Source organism: Actinia tenebrosa, unplaced genomic scaffold (assembly GCF_029948245.1).
Source record: "Actinia tenebrosa isolate PJP-AT-01 unplaced genomic scaffold, QUT_ActTen_1.0 PGA_scaffold15__27_contigs__length_11533743, whole genome shotgun sequence".
Lineage (NCBI taxonomy): Eukaryota > Metazoa > Cnidaria > Anthozoa > Actiniaria > Actiniidae > Actinia > Actinia tenebrosa.
In genome coordinates, this window is record NW_028292575.1 from 3,349,561 (window position 1) to 3,357,060 (window position 7,500).

The 7,500-nt window shown below is 34.4% G+C and overlaps 1 protein-coding gene across 1 annotated transcript in view; it reads left to right on the forward strand.

Annotated features, from left to right (window-relative positions):
- Nucleotides 1–4,940: 4,940 nt before the first annotated feature.
- The window catches only part of LOC116302761 (uncharacterized), a 16,121-nt gene continuing 13,561 nt past the window's right edge, over nt 4,941–7,500 (forward strand). The window contains exon 1 of the mRNA XM_031712130.2: nt 4,941–5,158. The gene's annotated coding sequence lies outside the window, so the exon portion shown is untranslated. The remainder of the gene's footprint in view (nt 5,159–7,500) is intronic.

Below are 7,500 nucleotides of genomic sequence, written 5' to 3' on the forward strand. Positions count from 1 at the left end.
AATTAAAGAAAAAACCTGCGAACTAAGACCAAAACCCTTATCAGTTTCTACTATTATGGACTCTTAATGCCAAATGAGTATAAAGCAACCATGATGATTATATAATAATTCTTGAATTTCTTACTCATACTACTCAAACATAGCCATTAAGGTACATCATCAGCATTGAGGAAAATCAAAGCGATATAAGTACCAATCGCAGTTAACCGCTTCATTATCCTGGCATTAGCTTGTGGAGAATAAGAAACTCCTGAATAAACGACAACTACTTTGCGAAGAGATAAGTTTGCTTGAAAACTGCCTGTAAAAAATATGAATAAATAGTTCAGTAATTAGAAATAAAGCTTGCTTGAAACTGTCTGTACCAATAGTGAATAAATAGCTCAGTAGTTTGTAATCTGTGTTTTCCTCGCGTGATCGTTTGAATTTGTTTTACTGAGGGGGGGGGAGGGGGGGGGGAGACTTTGACCAAGAAGGGCACGGATGCTCGTCTGAATTTTCGAAAATGACCCCTAAAAAGGAACCTGATTCTTACCACAAGGGCGTGAAACCACATGATTTTTCCCCCTAAAATCTGTAACTCAAAAACGTCAGATCTAACATCTTTCAGTCTGGGATAGCATTAATTAAATTATTGAAGCTATGGCAGCGGGAAAAAAAAACACCCTAAAAGATACCAGCTTAGTCTCTTATAGTTCAAAAGAGTCTCAAAGACCCTCATCATGCCATGACCCTTATCATGCCATTTCCAGACAACCAAGCTGTTTGCGTGTCATCAGTTGAAGCTTGTGTCAAGGATATTGATGAATGGATGCTTATAAATAAATGAAAGCTAAACAGAGACAAAACTGAACTGTTGGTTATATTGGATCACAACACAGGACACCACCCAGTATAGAGAGCACTAGAGTCTACGATGAAAATATCAGAGCCTCTGACTTTGTACGAAATTTAGGAGCGATATTTGATAAGAACATTACTCTGGAGACACATGTCAGTAACATGTGCAAAGGAGCTTTCTTCCACTTAAGAAATATCGCAAAGATAAAGAACTGCTTGTCGCCGAGTGATAAAGAGACGTTAATTCATGCTTTTGTCTCATCTAAGCTTGATTTCTGCAATGCACTGCTATATGGCCTTCCACAATATCTAATTGACAAACTACCATATGTACATAATTGTGCTGCACGTTTGGTTACAAGGACTAAGAGATCTCAACACATCACTCCAGTATTGGAAGAACTACAACACTGGCTACCATTAAAACAGCGAATTACTTACAAAATATTACTACAGTATTCACATTTAAAGCACTTAACTCTATGGCTCCTGATTACATGACTAATCTACTACAACGCTACACACCATCAAGACAATTAAGGTCTTCTTCCAAAAACCTACTTAAAGTTCCTAACAGTAACCTAAAATCGTATGGTGAACGAATTTTCCAAATCGCTGCTCCAAAGTTATGGAATCAACTTCCACAAGAGTGGCGTTAAGACTTGAAAACTCAATCGAAAATTTTAAATCAAATATAAAGACTTTTCTCTTTGGAGAAGCATTTGCTTAACTCTTGATTCTATTTTTTATAATAGATTTATTATCATTATTATTATTATTATCATTATTATTATTATACCAAGTACCTGCGCTTGTGGGACAACCTTTTCGGTAAGCCATGCACTATCTTGTAAAAAGGGAGGATTTGTTGCACAAAGACATGACAATGTCCGTGATCTACTTGCCATACTTTTAAACAAGGTTTGCAACAACGTTCAAAAGGAGCCACAGCTTATCCCATTGGATGGCGAACAATTTAATCTAAAATCTACTAGCACAAGTCAGGATGCAAGGCTCGACATCAAAGCTGGATCGTTTTGGGCACAGGGAGTAACTGCATTTTTTGATGTAAGAGTATCGCATGTTAATTCCAAGAGCAACCAAAACAAATCCACTTCTACAATCTTCAAGGATCAAGAAAGCGAAAAAAAGAGAAAGTACCAGCAAAGAGTAATCGATGTCGATATGGGAACTTTTACGCCCTTAGTTTTGGTACAAATGGAGGAATGGGGGGCACCTTACTGAGAAATTAACCAAGAAGACAGGGGACACATATGCAAGTACTATAACATGGATTAGAACTCGATTATCTTTTGAAATAATTAAGTCAGTACTTTTTTTAAGGACAATGAATTCTTGAATGACTTTAATCTTAACGCCAATGTAGCGGAAATTTAGAAATATTTAGATTTTAATAATAAATGTATAGTTTTAATATAGTATTATATCAGTGTGAAGAGCTGGACTCCTGTTTTGAGCTATTAATTTATTTTACAAATATGTTTTCATAGATAAATAAGTAAATATTATATAGATTTGTTATTTTATATTCATAATCTCTCCTTTTTTGTTTTATAATTATAGCAATATTCTTATCACGTCTCATATTATAATGAATTATTAGTTAATTATTATTGTCAATAAAGTTATTTATTATTATTATTATTATCATTAAAAGGTACCAGATCGCTGATGTTGACCCTTAAAAGGTACGACGAGCACCCCCGCCTTCTCGTGATATAAAGGAGTCCCCCCCTCCCTCCCCCCGGGGGATGAATACATCCAATACTTATTGAATGGTCGACCAAAATAGATAGGGTTGATTAGATCCTTTTGAGAAGGAATGGATATCATATGTCGATCCTATCAAAGATTCTGCTATAGCTAATAGCATTTCTCCATACCTCAGGATATGTTTTTTTTAATTGACTGATTGAAGACTTTATTTCATGAGGATGACACGTGAGAGTAATTTTGTTAACTGATTAACTTGTGGCCCTCGATTATTTTTTCTTTTTAGCACGGGCACTCAACTGAACTGTGATAAACCACTTAAAGTCGCATCAATTATAAATGTTATAGAATTATAGATGTATTATTGTTGGCTATTAAACACTTAAGAAACTATAGTCACACTGAACTAATAGCCTCATGGCAATCTTTATATCCTTCTCCAATGCTCAATAGCCTCCTGCATGCATCCATATTTAAGTCAATGGACGCACACTGAGAGTGTTGACTACTTCTTAAACATTACTGAAATTATGTGACTTTGAGCGAAAATCGTTCACAGATGAAAATTTATTATGGAAAGCACTGTATGTATGTATAGCAAATTCGTATTGGTTATAAACGTGAACAATGCACTTGGGTATATATACTTATTTCAATAAAGTTAGTCACCAAAAACCTAGAAAGCTGAGATCTCTGAGAATCATGGGGAAATGTTATATATCCAACAAGTAATGCTTTTGACACAAACTGCAGCAGTTCAGTGAGGATGCTCAGAGGAGGTTAACTTTTAACTGGTAGAAGATCTCAAGTCCATCCACAGTTATCAAGCGGTTGAAACATGTAAAATGTATCTATCCATAATCCTTGTCGGTCTCAACTCTGTAGCTTTACAGGTGACTAACTTTATTGAAATAGTGTATATAAGTGTATATATATGTATTCGTCCATAAGATCGACAAGTTTGTATAAAAGACCACTTCACCTGAGGAGAGAGTGAAACAGCGCTGTAGTGAAAATCCTATATGCCTTACTATTTGCAGGTCAGTGGTGTATATTTTCAATGTTCATTTTACTTTATCTACACTATATTTGTAAATACTTACTGTAAAATGTTTGTTTCTATTTATGATTCTAGTTATGTCACTAATATGCTATTTCTCTTGTGATGTGTGTGTATAAATAAAGTCATTCATTCATTCATTTATTGAATAAACTTGGACTTGAACTTGAACTTGAACTATATATTAAGTCCACATTTACTTCTGCCAGCGGTTAATAATTACGAAAATGAGTACAAAAATCAAAAAGCTCAGTGATTTGCTGACTAAGCTGTAAAATGTTGGCTTACAATTATGTGACATTTTGCAAAAGTCCCTGAAGCAGTTAGTAAATATGAAAGAAAAGAAAAAAAAAAAAAAACATCCAGAGGGGAAAATAAGTGTGTGAACATTATGCCGATTGAATTTTGAATCAGCTGAATCAGGCAAATTGCATGTGACCTGATATTAGTAAAATCGCAAAGTCTTAATTGATAATATTTGCCAGCGGGAAAAATGGCACTGTACATTTCTACTTGTTGGGTAGACATCGGTATATAAAATGTTACATTTACACATTTACACATTTAGACTAAAAGACATATCACGTGTTTCATTATGTATTCTTTGCCTCGTGTGCGTCAGCCTGAACTTTAAATGTAAAATTCAACTCGTGAATCGAAAATCCAGAATGCCCCGACCATTTAGTGAGGATTTAAGATGGAGAATGGTATTTCAGCGTTTGTTTTATGCCAGACCCTTCGAGGAAACACGTGATATTTCTTTTAGTCTGAATGTGTAAAGTGTAAATGTGTAAATTTTTAAGTCTTTTTTGGTGGACAACGTTAATGCCCGTAGTTGACTGTATCAGAGATATCAATTCAGCTCAATTAGTCCAAATTCTTATTGTTATTTACCATTCTGCCCTCCTCATAAACAGATGTGACGTCATGGGGAATTTTGATTAAAATGCTTCGACGGAGAGAGAAAGGATATTTCTTCCGCTTTCGATTTCTATTTTTGGATATATACGTTTTGTCTAGCTCACAACCCATGAAAACGAGGGCCACCGGGCATAAAAAACGCAATGAGGGAAGGGATAAGACGATCATGATTTGTACCCCGATATCTTTATCTTTTTTGACTTTTATCAGAAAATACAGACCAGTAACACTTTTAATGACAACCTAGAGTAAAACGAACAGAAAGAAGATTAAAAAAACCATACGATCTATTTAATACGTTATTTAAAAAAATTGCTTACTTTGAGAGCCCCCCAAGTACAAAAGTTTGACATTTTTAGAGATTTCTTGGAAATTGCAGCGAGAAGAAATTTTTTTTTTGAGGGGGGTTTTTAAGCCTTTAGTATGTAGAATATATACAGCGATTTGCTCTCTTATAGAGTCTAAGTATGGTTAAAACATTAGAGTGGTAATATAAGATCCTAAGAAAGAGGATCATCGTTAAAATATATGTGGTTTCTGTTTGGAAAATAGACGAAGCATTAGGTGCCGGTCACTTCTGACTCTTCAATGTCTCCAAATCAAGTAAGTTGTCTTCAACTTTGAATTCGTTTTTATCTTAATATCAGCATAAGTATTTAGTTTATGAAGTGGGATAGAGTTAGCCCCATTTCAAGAAAAAAATGTATCCGTCTCTAAACTTGGAAAAAAGTCAATTAACAAACAATCTTGACTCCACAGATAAATTTCGCTGTAATGGCGTCTTTCTTTAATGGATTATTTCCCAGTTTTGTACAAAAATTTTTAAATGGTAAAGAAAACTTAATTGAAAAATTAAAAAAAAAAAAGATTTGCATTTGGAAATCATTATTTTTAAGCGTTTTTTTTGGGATACCATATACAAGATCTACAAGTCATGTTGAACGCCATTTATTAGGAGATGGGCTACCATAATAAAGACCACCATTATTTGCACCCAATAATTGATTGGTTGGGAGACTATGTGGCCCCTATGTACCTTACATAGTCACCAAGTTGAAACAACTTTAGTTTTATTGCATGAATCCCTTTGAACCTAAAATTTGTGCCCCCTTGCTAGAATTGCTGAAATATATAGTTATTGTCAAATTGATTGTTTCCCCCTTAGCTTTGGTTGAAAAAACAACAAACAAACAAACAAATACACAAACGAACAAACAAACAAACAAACAAAAAAACAAAAAATGCTGCCCCCTCCCTTTGGAATCCATATCACCATTCATCCCAACCCAATTTAATTAGGATTAATCCCTTATGCTTTAAGTACCTGAGGTTATAATTTTCTACTGTTTAAGAATTATTGCATTGGTTTAATTACACCCATAATGTATTTTGCTAGTAGTCGAGTTCAGTTATATTTGCACTAGGCTTACACCTGTCACAGAAACATCATATTAGGAAGCTATTGAACTCACATTAATAAATAGGAGCTGTCCACATTTATAACTGTAGATAAGATGAAAGATGCCACGATTTTTCTTCTTCCCTCCTGGCTTCCACTTAATTTCTCACCCCCTGGAAGATAGTAAGCCATGAAACCCCCTCCCCCACCACCCTTTTCCTTAAGGTTTTTTTACATTATTGCGTTCATTTCTAACATACCTCTGCCTCCAATGATTGTTTATCAGTTGACCTCAGTCAGACATTTAAAATTTGTTTTTCCATCCACTTTGACAATGAATAAAAAATCAACATGTGAGTTGAATGTTGTGTGTGTTATAACTTAATTTTTAATGTATAGCTATAGAAAGGTTGCAAATATTTTTTTTAGACACACCAAGTTATTTGACGTCAAACCAGAAAGTGAGATGCATAATTTGCAATCGACTTGCCAAAAGACAAAACGTATTAGTGTCGGCAGACAAAAAATAAAAAATAAAGAATAAATAAATAAGAAAAAATTAATACCAGATATTCAATAATAAAAAAGCTTAATCAAACAAAGCAACAACTCAGTCAAATAAGTAGCCATTGCATGCAAGCAACATCATTAACAACATTTAATACTGAAGTTCTAGCTTTTGTCTGATGACGCCGGCACCTAGATTGGCAGCCTTAACTTGTATGCAACTACGTAGTTGGTGCACATGTGGAGCGAACCTCCAGTCACCATATGAAATATGTCTTAATTTTTCTTATCCTATAATTAATGCTACTCGCTTTATAATTATTACCCAGTGTGTGCAGATATTTCTATCTTACTTCCATTTGGGAGACCAGAAAGTCAGTTTTCTGATTGTCTGGCTAATTAATAAAATTATCCATTGAGTTCTTGAGGTCTATTAGACCATCCGGGGGTTAAACAGTGATGTTTTAGGCAGTATTCATTCCTTAGGAGTTGGGAGGACCAAAGGAATTAGAGTAAGGGGTCAGGCAAAGAAGTAGAGGGCCATCTGTAAGTATTAATTCAATCAAAGCAATGTCTCACTGAAGAAGAATGACATTACTAATGGGCTATTAGGATCACAATATATATATTTATTCATATCAATTTATTAAAGCTGGGATTAGGGTTTATGATTTTTCTATCATAAAAGTTTAATGTGGATTCTGTCTGCCCCTTCTCCTCCCCGGCTGCCCATTCTAAAATAAATAAATGCTCCCCTAAAAGTGAATTTTTTAAAGACTCACTATTAGATAGTATTGCAATGAAAATGTCTGAACTTAGGTTAGTTAGCTAGTATTCTTACTTGAATAAGAATTACTTTTTTTAGTTATAAAGAAACATGGAGAAACACCTGATTTAAATTTTCTTGTCAGGAAGGGGCCACATAATTTTTCAATTTCAAATCCCCACCCCAGTGTTGTTTTACTGTGCAGGGATTAACAGTTTTAATTCAGTACATGCAGCCATGATTTAGTTTTCCTTAAAAATGAATACACTGAAA